The 16,101-nt window shown below is 40.5% G+C and overlaps 1 protein-coding gene across 6 annotated transcripts in view; it reads right to left on the bottom strand.

The window, feature by feature from the left end:
- Window positions 1-16,101, bottom strand: part of LOC138027359 (protein NLRC3-like) — a 77,254-nt gene that overhangs the window by 21,412 nt on the left and 39,741 nt on the right. For 3 of the 6 annotated variants that reach the window (XM_068874960.1, XM_068874945.1, XM_068874936.1), the window contains exon 1: window positions 1,685-1,817. The exons of 2 other annotated variants lie outside the window; for them this stretch is intronic. The gene's annotated coding sequence lies outside the window, so the exon portion shown is untranslated. Of the gene's footprint in view, window positions 1-1,684; window positions 1,818-16,101 lie in introns of those variants that run through there. One more of the 6 variants, XM_068874969.1, reaches the window with a different exon arrangement.

Below are 16,101 nucleotides of genomic sequence, written 5' to 3'. Positions count from 1 at the left end.
CGCCATTAGCCTGATTGTCGTGTGGTTTACCGGGTGATTTTAACAAGTGAAATCGCTAAAATTACCTTTTATCTTTATGGAGTTGCCTGATTTAGACATTGGAGAATCACCGGGGTGGAATTTTTACAGTTCGCCTATTCAGCAAGAGGGATAGAACAATTCTGAACCTAAAGAGCTAGGTGACATTATAGTGCTGAAATGCATGGCTTATTTATTTAAACTTACTTTTCCTTTGTCAGTTTCGATGTGTTAGGATACCTGGGACGCAGAAGTAAAATTCTCTTGTAAAGATGCTTAAGCTCAAAAGAGTGGCAGAGGTTGCTGTCTTCGTGGAGCGGCGAGCAAACTTGGCCTCTGCAATAGAGGTTTTGCACGGCAGCCATGTTGCATGGTACGAACAATGAAAATGTTTTGCATTAGAAAGAACATTTGTTCCCATAGGAAAAAGAATCTATTGTTCCTGCCGTGCAACATGGCTGCTGTGCAAAACATCTATTCGTCATGTTCTTCGATACTATTTCGACTTTAAATAGCAATATTTTAAAGAAAAAAACGTTCATGACATACTACGATAAAATTATGAAAATGATAAGTAGAGAACGCGTTCAAATCAGACCTAAAAGATTTATCGACGAATAGCTTTTGACGAAGAAGATTCTAGAACGCTTTCTGAGATTTTTGAATTTTTATAATTTCGTGATACACGAAATCATGCGGGCGCGTGTCGTGTCTAGAGTAAAAATGGGCCTTAAAAGCAAAGACCTTTCCCATTTACTGAACGTTTTCTTTATCTGCTTTGCGAGAATTAAGTTCTCTGGGGTCATACGTAGTATAAGTCACGGACCAAGGACCCCCAAGCGAAAGCTGTTGATATTTTTCAAGAGTCGATAAAACATATATAAGTTTAAAACTCTGCAGCAAATTCGTTTCCAACCGCAGAAATTAGCTTATCTGTAAATCTGTTGAGTGTTCTGCAAAAAGACACGTGTTCCCGTTGCATTTTACCTTTACACAAGTTTATACCGAGCTGCAAAAGCAGAGACTTTCTAGAAAGATAGATTAACACAACAAACAATCACCGACAAAAAGGAAAGCGGAAATAGGACATTTCCGAGTTCATCTCTGCCTCCTCCTCAAAGCGAGTCTATAAGTGCGAAGTTTTTGTGATGGTAATTAGTTCTACTTTACATATGAATGAAAACTAATTTTCACAACAAAAACTTAGCACATAGACTCGCTTTGAAGAAAAGGTAGACATGAACTCGGAAATGGCCTATTTGGTCATGTAAAAGAAGAATAATCAAGAAATCATCGGACACATTTGTTTTTGGTGGTAATTTAGTTAACGAGGAAATATAACATCATGTTCGGAAACATCGTGCACCAAGGGCACCATATACTGTATAGATTGAATAATTAAGTCGGGTGACGTTTTTGCAAAATCTCCATTTTTTGGCTCAATCTCATGGTTTTTTTGAGCACACCACCAGTTTTTTTTTTTCACTCTTGGGTGTTGGCAGGTCTGCATGATGTATACAACTTGAAACCCATCAGAAAATTTAAAATGGAGCAAAATAAAGCTTGAAGAAAACATCGCTATTTCCGCATATCATGGCTCCGACATTATGTCGGAGGATCGTCATTCTATCGAGTATTTTCCTTTACAGTGTTTAAAAACGCTTACCAAAGGTTTACGAAGCTTTCATAGTATTTCAGTCTGGCCTTGATTCCCTTTTCAGCTGCTTCATAACTCAGCGAAATCGGAAACAACCAGCAACTCATGCACCATTCTCCTTCGCTCCTTTTAGCAGGCGAAGGATTTTTGGCAAGGCTGCGCCATGAAAGAGGTTGGACAGCTATCACGTGATAAATTTCGACCAATGAGCAGCGTCATGGCGGACGAAAAGTTTTATGGGGTTGGTACTTGGAGTAAGCCAACGTATAGTGTACCGGTATTAAATTAAAACAAAAGCGACTCCTTCAGCCTGCGTAGCAGGTGGTTTGGTGAATTTTAGAATCTTCTTTCCACCGAGGTTGACTTTCGAGTGATCGTTTGAATGTAAAGGTCACGCAAAAAGCAAGCGAAGGGGAGGGGGCGAGAAGAACGAGCGGTTTCTCACTTCTTCACCTCGGCCCCTCCCCTCTCGCGTTCTCGTTTGATTTTGGTCCGAGTTTTTCATACGGCCATATTCAAAACGATCACTCGAAAGTCAATCCCAGGGAAAAGAAGCGTCTAAAATTCGCCAAACCGCCTGGATACGACTCCTTTAACAAGTGGAGTGATATAAAATAAATATCAAAAAGGGTCAGTAGTTTTTTTTTAGAAATCACAGACTTTTTGGGTGTATAACCCTTCTTCAGAGGGTCAAAAATAGGCTATTTCAATCCCGCACCCCCGCCGCTATTTTAATTCCATCCCGCCGCAATGAGCATTTTCATCCGGATCCCGCCTGGCTGAAACCACTTTGCTCCAGCTCAACCCTATATTTCAACTGATCGACAGTTTATATAGCTTCCACATTGCCAATAATGTACGCTCATTAAGCAGTAATGTAATGACTTACGCAAAAGTTCAGTTAGACTGAAAAACGCAACTTACAGAGGATTGAGATAAGTGTACATTATGTGCTTGCATTTCTAGATAGAAGTTAATTCTCTATTTTCGAATTCCCCATAATACACTCTCTTTGCCCCCCTCTTTGCATTTGTTTTCAAATGCTCTTGGGAATATGCAGTGTCCCTAAGAGCATTTGAAAACAATAGTTTATGCAAAATTTGGGGGGCAAACAAAGTGTATTATGGGGAATTCGAAGATAGAGAATAGACCAATTCGCCTAACTCAATGTTGTACCCAATTCAGTTCCTTTGGGAAAAAACGTTTTGTTTCAAATATTTCCATATGAATGCTACATTATCATGCAAAGCAATACACAAAGAATCTTAACCCCGAGAAATTTGAATTGAGTGTGTTTTTTGCGGGCGTCGCGCATTCTGCATAAGAGCATTAAAATTATATTTTTGCGCAGACGTGCGTGTCTTTAAGGCCCGTTTTAAACGTCGCATTGCACATTTGCCGAATCTAATACAAATGACCGAAAACAATAGATTTGTCTCATTTGAATTAGATTCGGAACATGTGAAATGCGACGTTTAAAACGGGCCTAAGAGATTTACCTGTTTTGTATGATATTTTCGGAGCTTTTAGACTCCTTTGTTCCATTAATATCTGTTTAAGATTTTTAACTCCTGGGTCGCACGTAGTGAAAAAAGGCAAAAACCTCTCGTTCGCCTTTTTCTATGGTTTTGTTCGGATAGCCACGCGCTCTCAGGCGTTGTTTGAACTCCTCAAGGCTCTTCAAATCATGTTGTTTTCAAAGAGTTAGTCCTAAGAAGTCTCATTGCCTCACCATTAATGAAGCCATTTTTTACGCCTGGGGGGTGGCCGCATGAGTTGAAGAGTGTATATTGAAAAGTTTCAGTCGGCTTACAATGAGTTTTAAACTAGTGTGTCGACGAAAGTAATTTCGTTGATGGTCATGAAGGGGGTAAAACGAGAGCTGGGATTGACCTGATTTTTCGGTGGGAAAATGGAATTTGTTTCTGGGAATGGGAGATAAAGTGTCCTTGCTGAGAATGGGATTTGAATGGCTGAGAATGGCGTTCCTGGCCACTGCTATGTGAGAGTGAGGACCTCCTGCTGCCAACAGACTTGTTTTTAAACCTCAAAGCTTCCTACCTACAACATACCTCTAGACTACCAGGAATCCACTTACTTAAACCCACTGCAACCAATGCAATCGAAAAGAAGAAGCGCAGATGAGGTATTGGCATGGCGCCATGGTAAATGTGCCAGGCACAGGAACTGAAACGTCCTTGAACGTACCCTACCGATTTGTAAGACCTTTGGGCCTAGCGATTGTTGTGAGTCTGGTGAAGACGGCGAAGACCCTGAGAAGGGTACTGATGAGGACACTTATATTGACAAATTTCGTAATGACGATGATGATCACAGTGACTCGGAAAGTGACGTAGAGAAGCGGCAGACTTCACCATTTAGAATGCTTTCATGTGCCGGGTGATAGCAGGCCTTTTTCAACGGATTTCTCAGTTTTTCCGGATTTTGTTTAGCGTTTTTTCCCTATTCACTGACCGAATTCTTTCCTTACGCGGAGAAAACTGCTTTTCCAATGCTTCCATTTTCGTAATAAATTACAACGCAGTTTTATTATGTCAGAGGTTTCAGATGAAGTTGGCGGAGTGAGACGATGTCGCCATTGCGCTCATGTCAACGAACGCAACGTGGTTAAAAAAGATCGACTTACTTTTAACCCGCGTCACGTGTTACTCCGAAAGGACAAACAGAAAATTGCGTGAGCGGCATAGGTCCGAGTATTTTACATTTTTTCCGTGGTTTCTAAGGCTCTTTTAAGGTCTTTTGGCCAAATTTTTAATTCTCCAAGCAAATTAAAGCTTTTCAATTCATATCGTGAGGTTATTTACTATCCCGTATCCCGCCTACGAAAACGGAGCACATCCCGGTCTCGCCGTCGTATTTTTATCCCACATCCCACCTCGATTCTAAGCCCCATCTCGCATCCCGCTAAACCTATGTTGGACCCTCTTCTTCAGCGTGAAGAAAACCTTACACTGCTTTGCTTGCTTGAGGTTCGCTTGAGGTGCTATACTTTGTTACACTTCTTTGCTTTCTTTCGCTGCTTTGCTTGCTTGAGGTGCTTGACTTGCTTCCACTGCTTTCCTTGTTTGAGGTGCTTTACTTTCTTAATAAACTGCTTTGCTTTCTTACCAATGACTGCTTTACCTCCATACCCTGATTTGCTTGCGTGAGGTGCTTTAATTCCTTACACTGCATTGCTTGCTTGAGGTGCTTTACATCCTTACACTAGCTTGCTTGCTGGAAGTGTTTTACCTTCTCACACACCGCTTTGCTTTCTTAAACTGCTTTACTTCCTTACACTGCTTTGCTCGCTTGAGGAGCTTGACTTACTTACACTACTTTACTTGCTTACACTGCTTTTCTCAACACTATTTTCAAGTGCTTCCTTGAGTTGCTTTGCTTGCTTGAGATGCTTTACTTCCTTACTTGCTTACACTGCCTTGCTTGCTTGAGGTGCTTGGCTTGCTTAATGTGTTTGTCTTAGTTCAAAAAATGTGTGGCAGGCCTACAATGTCTCCCTGAAGTGGATTTGTGTTTGCAACTAATTAAGAGACCTTCAATTTACACTTTGGCTTTGACAAGCATGCCCTCATTGAGAGATTTTCCTCTTTTTTATGTGATATGAGAGGAGGCTGTTTGAATATTCTGTTCAGCAATGGCTGATTTTGAATTAAGCTCCAGTTTTGCGTCAGTATTGCCTTAACGGTTGATACTGCTGGGTGATGTGTTGTAACAAATGGTAAAATCTTCCCACCATTTCTTGTTTTTTGTAGTAAAGCCGATTGTCTTTCGACTGAAGAAGTTGACCTCAGATAATGTTCTGACCATTATCGTTGTCGGCCATTATCGTTAAGCTGTATTTGGTGTAAACTATTAGAAAATACAATCACTAGTTCAATGATGCGACATGCGAGTGACCACAGCATCCTTTATCCTTTGCAATACGGCTCCAGGACTGGGAGATCATGTGAGACTCAATTATTAGGTTTTATAAATGACCTTGTTAGCGCCATGCACGACGGTCATCAAGTAGATGCTTTATGAGTGCATTTTATAGCAAGGCATTTGATAAGGTTAGCCATGGGCTCCTTGTTAGAAAGCTGAATCATTACGATGTCTGCGGTTGTACCAATAAATGGATTGAAGCCTTCCTGACTGGAAGATCCCAAAGGGTAGTCTTGGAAGGAGAATTTTGTAACAGTACGCGAGTTCTCTCTGGCGTTCCACAAGGTTCGGTACTCGGGACATGCGTATTTCTTTCCTACATTACGATCTACCAGAATCCTTAGTCTCCAATCTTAGAGGGGTTGTTCGTGGATGACACTATTTTATACCTGACTAGTAATGCTGATAGTCAAGTCCTCAGTCGAAGGTGATCTTGATAACCTAGCTGTTTGGGAAAAAGAATGGAAAGTGGAATTCCACTCGGACAAGTGCAAGGTTCTTCGTGTAGGGTGTAAGCGCCATTTTGTGCATGATGATGACATTCTACATGGGAAAACCCTTGCCACAGTTGAGTCAGCTACTGTAGCTATCTTGGTGTTACCTTAACCAAAGATATTAATTGGAACGAGCACGTTAATCGCACCTCTGATAAGGCTAATAAAACTCTAGGTTTTGCTTGGAAGAAATTTAAGACTATCTCGCCTGTTCTTAAGACTTCAGTCCAGCAGAGAAGGATGGACAAGGGTCATGTAACACTCCTTGTATCTGAGCGCTGCATTAGACACGGTCGATCATGACATCCTGTTGCGAAGATTGCAGTCATTGCTACGCTTACGTGGTAATGCGCTTTTGTGGTTTCAATCCTATTTGGAGGACAGAGTGCAGCGGATTTCGGTGTTGATGGCAGAATCCCTGACACTTTTGCTTTAGATTGCAGTGTTCCACAGGGTTCATGCTTAGGCCCACTGTTATTTCTGATCTACGCCAGCAAGCTGTTTGAGATCCTACGTTCTCATCTTTCTTCTGACGGTGCACTGAGCTATAAATGTCATTCAAACCATCTGATAGCTTGAGTGAAGTCGAAGCCTGCGATGGCGTTTCACCATGCCAGATAAAGAAACTACAACGCATTATAAACGTAAGTGCCGGCTCATTGACTGCGCACCTAAGTTTTGACCATTCTTGTCACCAGAGCCTCGGATCAACCCAAGGCTCTGAGAAAATTCTATGTAGGAGAACATGCGCCGTAGGGTTGTTATAGCCAAAAATGTTTCGGTGTCCTTCTGAGTAAGGCAGTTCCTAATCTTAGATAAATTACGTATACGAAAGAAAGCAGCTTCACAAATAATATTAACATGTTGTTCAAGATGCATAACATCGTTGAAGGCAACACCATTGTTTCTAGCTGACAACGTTGAAGTTATTCTAACATCAACGATTGTAATGCTATCTATCGCCGGACGCGGGCGATGTTTGGCAAGTATCACTAATCAGACTTATCACGATTGAGTTTTAGTTTATTACATGCCATCCATGCATAGATTTCTTTAGCACAAGCCTCCATCTTTTACAGGGCATCAGACACTTCATCAGAACTTGACTTGAACGGCACGGCATAGATTTGGCAATCATCTGCATAGAGGTGGAAGAGGAGCCCATGCTTTCGAATGATGTCGCCAAGTGGGGCAGTGTAAAGAGTGAACATTAACAAAACACAGAAAATAAAAGAACCCAAAAAGTAAGACCAATGCGGAGGTTTTGCGGCGTTTTTAGCCCGAGTATCTAGCTGGCCTTCCAGGGAGGGGGTTCTCAAAAAAGCAAAAACCTTGATACTCAGCCACTCTTCTCTATTCTGACTCGTAGCTAATCGCAGATATTTCATCAACTTCTGTCAAAGTTGTTGGAAAATAGTTTTTAAATAGACCATCAAATTTGGGGAGGTAATCAGAAACGGAAGCTTGTGAACACAGGTGCTGTTTATGCATGGTCTAAAAGTGACTTGTGAGTTACATTTCTAAGAAACAATTTTCGTGCAACTGGATAAAAGACAACTCAATGAAAGAAGGAGTCGACGTCCACTCATTATCGACCACTACCAGAGATACATGAACATTCCATGTTTATTTTCTTACGTTGATAAACTAATTGTAAAGATGAAAAAGAAATTCAGTTATGTAACGGGCTATTTCTATTTTATTTTGCGAAGTGACCGTCAAATACAGATGAGAGTAAAAGAAGGCCTTTGCATGGGACCCTCGAGTTTGTGACTGCGATCTCCTAAGGGGAGAGGGGACCACTAAATAGAAAAAAAAAAAAGAAACTTTGGTGAATTAAGGTATAGGTCATGTGACACAACTTAAGACCAACAATAACAAAAACCACATTTAATGCAATTTGATGCTTGCTAAAACTGTTCAGCCTATTTTGAAACTCTAGGTTTTGCTTGGAAGAAATTTAAGACTATCTCGCCTGTTCTTAAGACTTCACTTCAGCAGAGAAGGATGGACAAGGGTCATGTAACACTCCTTGTATCTGAGCGCTGCCTTATGCCCCGTCCACACGTATCCGGAGATTTTTGTATCCGCAAATTTTTTTATGCGGATACACCTAGCGTCCACACGTGTCCGCCGTATACGCTCGGTGTATCCGGAGATTTCTGTATACGCTCTCCAGAGTGGAAATTTCTGTATACGCTGTGTATCCGGATACTTGTGGACGACCTTCTCCGTATATTTTTGTATACGCTGACGTCACAGTATCAGAACCAGTCTTTTTCCGCGCGAGATTTTCCAAAATGGCGGCGAGCAGAAACGTTGTGTGTTCAATGCTACTAGGACTACTTTCAAGCCTAATAGCGTGTCTCGAACTAAATGTTGCAATGTTAAATCTAAACTTTAACTACTTGAGAAGACGTCTAAGCATTAACAGGAATTTTTTTCGATCTTCAAGCTCACACGTGTTGAAACCTCAAGTAAACAAACAAGAAAGCCGCGAATTTGGCGCCAAAATTATCGCAGGCTCAGCTTTCTTTGTAATGCGAATGCTCTGTTGACTAATCCATTGAGATGTCCGGATACGAATCGGATACGTGTGGACGGTCGTATACGATTCGTATACTCTACGTGTGGACGCAGATACTTTTGTATCCGCATAAAAAACATTTGCTGATACAAAAATCTCCGGATACGTGTGGACGGGGCCTTAGACACGGTCGATCATGACATCCTGTTACGAAGATTGCAGTCATTGCTACGCTTACGTGGTAATGCGCTTTTGTGGTTTCAATCTTATTTGGAGGACATAATGCACCTCAAGCAAGCAAAGCAGTGTTATAAATCAAAGCCCTAAAACAAGCAAAGTAGTGTAAAAAGGCAAGTACCTCAAGCGAGCAAAGCACCTAAAGCAAGCAAATTAGTGTGCGCAAGTAAAGAACCTCAAGAAAGCAAAGTAGTGTAAATAAGTAAAGCGTTTTAGGCAAGCAAAGCACCTAAAGCACGCGCAAAGCAGTGTGAGCAAGTAAGGCACTTCAAGCAAGCAAAGCAGTGTAATAAAGCAAAGCAACTAAACAAACCTTCGCTTGATAGTGTATAAACGAGTACTGATTTCACTATATCAGCAATGGCTAATGAATCGACACAAAACAAAAGTGAACAACATATTTGAGTTAGGGAAAGTTTATTGCGAGAGAAAGACGTTCAGTTTTTCAACTTAACTTAAGGTTTAACTCTTTTCACCATGAAAATCTCTTACTACATAATAGTTATGCACTGCAAAATCGCGTTGTGAGATTGGGGCGCCTGTGAGAGTCCGGGTTTCTTTTCGTTCACGTTTTGTTGACGTCGACAAGAAATGTGCTGGTTATACGCAAAGCTTGCGTCCGTCCTACCATTGAGGTTGACCATTATTTTTGCGTAGGCAAAAATCCACACTTGTAGATGGTTTACTGTTTCACAAAGTAATTCCATCCATTTTAAAATATAAAATTGGTTTTGCCATTTATCACTATCAGACCTGTTCTGGTATGTCTCATGCTACTCTCACTTTGTCCAGATATAGGACTTCCCGTCGATTTTGAACACTTCCAAAAGACTTATCACGTTCGCGATCTACGCACGCTCTGCGAACCTATTTGCTTGGCACCACAGACACTCGCTCACATGATGACATAATGGGTAGCATAATGCAATACCCACAAAAATGCATTTACACCCGAGTGAACCCAGTCATTGCTGTTTTCCTGCGATGGGCCTAATACCCATTTCGTACCACAGTATACCGGGTAGGTAGAAAAATACGCTAAAGCTTTTTATAGCTGATACCGTTGCCTTACGTCAATAATTTTTTTCCTTTATTTCCAAAGGTCCAAATGACCTGGACTGTTTTCGCAGATCACAATCCAGTATCTGATAAAACGACCGGAGGAAATTCAATACAATACAATACATACTTAATTGACCGCTCCCCATAGGGGCTTTTCAGGGCCAATGAAACACAACGAAACGATAAAACAGAACAACAACTGTTAAGAATCCCAACTGGCCGGAGGCTATTTACAACTGCAGCTGGGAAGTTGAACCAGAGACTACCAGGATCAAATTCAACGAGTGGTTAGAGCGGGTCTTGAACCCGGGATCTCCGGATCTCAAGGCAAGCGCCCTAACCACTGGGCCACACTGCTTCCTAGAAATTCCAGGAACCCACTGGGAAGAAGTTATTGTATCGTATGACAAGTGCAAGCTGTGCATCGCCAAATGTGGCTGAAGGTGCCCAAAATTGTGGATCGCCTTCACGCGAGGGAACCACAAGAGATCATTTGTCCCATTGTGACAGTCACAACCTGGGTCTACTTTGGTCATTTTAGGGCGAAGGGGTCTGGGTAGGAGATTCAAGCTGATTTGGTACCACTGTAATAAAGATCTTGTGGCCTCAGAGTTGACCACCACGACCACCGAAAGTTAGGACCGGTTTCTCGAAACTCCTGAAAAGCTATTAGCTGAAACTACGACCCACTTATTCTGAAAAGCTGACCCTTTTACGCGTTTTAAAGGAAGTTAATTTGTGCCTTGAGAAGCCCTCGTTTTTAAAACTGAAAGGGAATGAGGCACCAGAAAAATACAACAAAACTTTCGATGAACAATTTTATACCTACCACCCAAGTGCAGTAAGTGCGAAATTATTCCCTCAATATTTGATTCAAACGTCAAACACCATGTCTTTGGTAGAAATTACAACTTGAATGATAGTGGGTAGGACTGACAGGTTGTAAGTTTGTCAGGCTGTCAGGTTGTGAGGTTGTGAAGCTGCCAAGTTGAAGGTTTTCAGGCCGTCAGGCTCAATTTAAGGCTGTCAGGTTGTAAGATGGACAGGTTGTAAGGCCGTCAGCTTGTAAGGTTGTCAGGTTGTACGGCTGTCAAGTTGCAGGCTGCCAAGTTGTAAGGCTGTCCAATTGTAAGGATGACAAGTTGTATGTAATGTTGTCAGGTTGCCAGGTTATATGCGCCAAATGTCCAAAATTATACAAATCTACAAAGCTGATTACGAAACTGATGCCTGCAATTATAGACCAATTTCATTGTCAAACTTCAACAGAATTTTTGAGAAACTTATGTACAACAGAATGAAAGGTTTTCATAGAAAAACATCAGCTATTATCTTCATTCCAATAAAGTTTTCGTCAAGCACACTCAACTGAGCATGCAGTATACTTGACATGGTAGAAACCATCCGTAAGTACCAATATGGACAGCAGACTTTTTTCCTGTGGGGTGTTTATCGGTGTTTATTTTACGTGATAAACTTAATTATTACGGCTTTCGAGGAATCGTTAATCAGTGGTTTTCCTCTTCTTTAACAAATCGTACTCAAGCAACTGATATTAACTCTTTAAATTTCGGATAAAGAAGTAGTTAATTGTGGTGTAGCGCAAGGGTCCGTTTTAGGGCCGCTCCTTTTTTTGTTGTATGTTAACGATATTCAACCTTGCTCCAGAAAACTTAAATTTTTCCTTTTTGCGGATGATACTAATGTCCTTTATTCTCAAGAAAATTTCAAGACATTGGAATTAATTGTGAATGCTGAATTGAACAACTTATTTAATTGGCTAAGGGGCCGACCATTTGTAGAAACTGTAGAAACTTTATTGGATAACACAATTACTGAAAATTCAGTAGTTTACATTGTGGTCCATTAATAATAATATTGATAAAAATTGAAAAAGTTCACAAAGTACTCCTAAACTAAACTAAAATTATTAGAAAGTTCTATGAATAGTAAAATGATCGAGCTTAGAATTACTAACTACGTATTTATTACTTATGTACTTTTTAAAATTCCTTAGGGGTGTAATACTTCTAGTGCTAATTAACATCTAATGTGTTCCATAGTCGGTTGACACTTGCATAAAAAGTGCGTAGACCAGAGTTGGTACGAAAAAGGGGTATGAATAAATTGTTATTTGTTGACGCCCTTGTATTATGTCTATGCTTATCATTAACATAGGAGATATAATCTTTAAAGTACTGAGGGCAACAGCCATTAACAATCTTGTGCATTAAACAAAGCTTTCTCATTCGTATGACGTCATCAATAGGTAACCAACCTAGCTTACTGAAAAGTTCAACAGAATTATCAGAAAAATTAGCATCTAAAATTAGCCTGGCACAACGTTTTTGAACTCTTAATAATCGAAGTAAATTTTCATTTTTGGTGTTTCCCCACACTGTGCAACAATATTCAAATAACGGTCGAATCAGTGCGTTGTATAATAAATTTCCAAGCCGATGATTGAGATATGTCTTAGCTCTCTTAAGCAAGCAAATTCTAGAATTTAAATTATCAATTAGGAAATCGATATGATTACCCCAGTTCAAATGTTTGTCTATCTTAACGCCTAAGAGTTTTTTATCCTTGGCTTCTTCAATCGGAGTGCCACAAAGAGATAGGTCAAGAGATGGATTACCAGAGTGCAACAGTTTTTGTACGGTTCCTATAATCAGATGTTTAGCTTTTTTCGTGTTGGGAACCATCTTATCCAGAGATAGCCACAGGAGATAGCCTGTCAAGGCTGTCTTGAAGACCACGCTGCATAAGCAGCGGGTCACTGTTAGTCTCCCATATGGTAGTGTCGTCTGCATATATGTCGACATTTGAGTTGGAGATTCCAATTGGAAGGTCGTTGATGTACAGCGAGAATAGTATTGGGCCCAAAACTGACCCTTGCGGAACTCCTCGAGCCAGCACCAATTGAAAAAAAATTCCTACAGTTCCGTAGGTAGCTTGCGGTTATTGGGATCAGGGATTTCTGGCTTGCTGGCTCGCACTGTATCCAAACTCATAAGCTTATCACAAGCAGTAATGGAGGTAAATTTTTCTATTTGAAGAATCAAGTTTTATTAGACAAAGAAAAATAATTTGTTCATTTTACTTTCAATTGTTCAAAATATAAGGTTTTTTGCAATGTCTTATATAATATAAGACATATAACAAATTAGACCATGATCAACTAACTTTAATTCTGCTTTCACATTTGTTTTGGAGATTTCAGTCCACTTTTAAATTGTAACTAATGATTGCAGCGGGAGCTAAGCACTGGTATGGGGTCTTAGTGGGGTTAGCAAAGGTCACCAATGCTCTCCCCGTAAATGCTGAGAAATGCCTCTCCGTCTAATATAGGCTCTGGCAGTGAAGTCATATGTCGCACGTCATCGTTACCGTAGCCCCTGGTAATGCTAGCGGTAGCTAGCAGCTGAGCGACAGTGGCAAAAGGCGAGTGTTCGGCGCCTTCAAATAACCGGAGTATGTGACTAAGGGAAGGAAAATCCCCACAGAAAACCCTAGCCCTCCAGGTTGGGGGTTGGGCGTGAGGCCAATCACCTCACCCAATAAAACATTGAGATTACGGAAACTGAAATCTCGATGTATACAGGCTACAGTGGGTAAAAAACAACGACTTGCCTGACCCCAGACGATGTCTTTATTAGCTGGGTTGACGGAAGTATGACGACAACGGGTGAAAGCCGAAAGGGAGCCCATTCTCCGAACAACTCGTTGGCAAACTCCAAAACTAAAGTAAAGGTGGGATGTTGGAATGTGAGAACTATTTTCTCGAATTCACACCAGACAACTCCAAACAAAATCTAGCAGGTAAGGAGTTTGCTTGGTCTAGCTTTCAAGTCACTAAGCCTTGACCTTACAGATGATTCCATACCAACCACTTTCAACTTCAAAAGCGTGGAATCTGAAGCAAAAAATATGCAAGCAAAGAAGCCACACCGACGACCATCGTAGTCCGCCGTCCATCCATTCGTTCAGCATTTGCAAAACGCAGAAAGTTAGAGGTAAGCATGATCCATCTTGTATAACATATCTAGGAATACATTGAACACTTTTTCTTCTTTAATAATTAGTGGCTCTTTTATTAAGTTTGCTCATGTTGTCCGTCGAAAGCTGGAAGATAGAACTGTCCAAAGTTAATCTCGCCTTCACTGTAAAGAGGTATAACGCAACATGAAACACTTACCAGTAAGAGTCTGGCAATAATTCAAAAGCTTATTTGTTCAACACATGACTCGAAAAGCTTTTAGCTTTGACTTTCATCATAAAACTACTGAATTTGTGAGCACACGTTTGATCCAATGGACCACTATTACATGTACTCACGTTCAAAACAGACTGGTGGGCCCTAGAGAGCTGGATCGAGGATCAATGAAGTCGAAGACTCACTGGATATTCAAGAATGCAGTGTGAGTGAATGTAGCTATTCACTATTCAAAGCATGAGTTTGATAGTATGAAAGCCCGAAACTCCCAAGCTGCATGCTAAATTAGTCATGTACACACGCTCTGCATTTTTAAGTCTTTGACCTCACCCCTTCCATCGATCCAGCTCTCTCGACATTTTAAAGCTAGCAATGACAGCTCATTAAATTGCAAATTTGCAGCTAATATTAGAATTAAGGCTTAGAATTTTGTAAATTGCATGTTACATGTACATGTAAGCAAACACACTTTAGAAATCCAACTGAAAAAGTAAAATGATTTTTTGATTGCAGTGGCACTTCAAAGGCCAACTTGTAATACAATGACTACAATGTATCCAGTGTTCAAATGGACAAAATCATGTATACATCAGATTTTGCAACCCAATGTTTACAGATTTGCAATAGATCCTGTCTTTATAACATGCAAATAACCAGGACTTTTTTTTCACAGGTAACATCAGGACACTGTTTGATGAGCTTCTGCTACGAAGAAGAGTGATGTACAGTTCCCATAATTTGTACAGTGCTGCAAAAAGGGACCTCCAACCAATGGTGCAGGCCATCCCTAAACCCCTCACAAGTGAACATCACAGACAAGAAAAACACAGTTGTAACACTGTGTAAATCCAGATTTAGCCAAGTAGCATGACTGCCTCCAAGTGACATAAGTTGCTAATCTTCAAAGGGCATAATCAAAATCCTGATAGCCATCACTTGCACTAGGGAAACTCTCTCTAATTTTTTTTTTTTTACCACACATGATGGAATTGCAATTCTGATTTTCTTCCCAGCTTCTTGTGTATCCAAAAGTTGTATGGCCTATAGGAAACTTACCTGAATCTGTATGTACTGACACATTATTTGACACAAAAAGAAAAAAATTCTTAGCAGTATCCTACATGTATACACCAAGTGATATCAGAAGAAATAACCATTTTTGACATCTTTGTGGTTTTATAACATAAAGGAATGCTAGAGATCTTTTAGCAGGAATCTGTGTTAGTACAGTATATGGTACTCGTAACCCCACGACTGTAAGTTAGCTGGAACTTGTGGAACAAGGTATTACGTATGCTGTCATATTCATAAAGGCAAGTTGTGCACTGGTATGTATGGGTATATTTGTCCAGGAGGAGGTTAATCCGTAAGATATTTATCAGCACTGTACAGCCATCTATTGACATCCTGGCTCATTTTTTTGACCAGAACATCATAATGATCATTGTGCCCTTTTCCCGGGCAATTTTGATGCTGGAATACAAGTCATTGCAGGTGATTTCCTTACCACATCCCAGGGTACTTCAGATACTACCCAAATATCAGAAATCTTTCCAGGTCACACACACCTGTGTTGTTGATATATAAGAGAAACATCCAATATGGGCTAAAAAATTATCACAAGATTTTATACAAGGTCAAGCATACACACTCATTCAGTGTTCATCAAATCGAATCAAAATGTGTTTGTGCATGCTGCAATAAAATTCTCATTAGGGAGCTTAAGTACGCGTTTTTGAGACACGTACAGCAACCGGAAGTCAGCTGTTTTCCCTGTTAACTTGTCTTGACTCAACCACATTTACATTGCTAAGTATCTTTTCTCCATTAGAGATGATGATTATAAAAATATGGGAGACACCACTTTCCTGACATGCAAATTGTTCTCTTCCAGTTGCCGTCCGCATCTTAAAAACGCGCATGTTCAAGCTACCTATTGTCTGTA

This window comes from Montipora capricornis, chromosome 2 (assembly GCF_036669925.1).
Source record: "Montipora capricornis isolate CH-2021 chromosome 2, ASM3666992v2, whole genome shotgun sequence".
Classification (NCBI taxonomy): Eukaryota; Metazoa; Cnidaria; class Anthozoa; order Scleractinia; family Acroporidae; genus Montipora; species Montipora capricornis.
The sequence above is the reverse complement of the archived record's forward strand: the minus strand, read 5'-3'. Positions and strand labels throughout refer to the sequence as shown.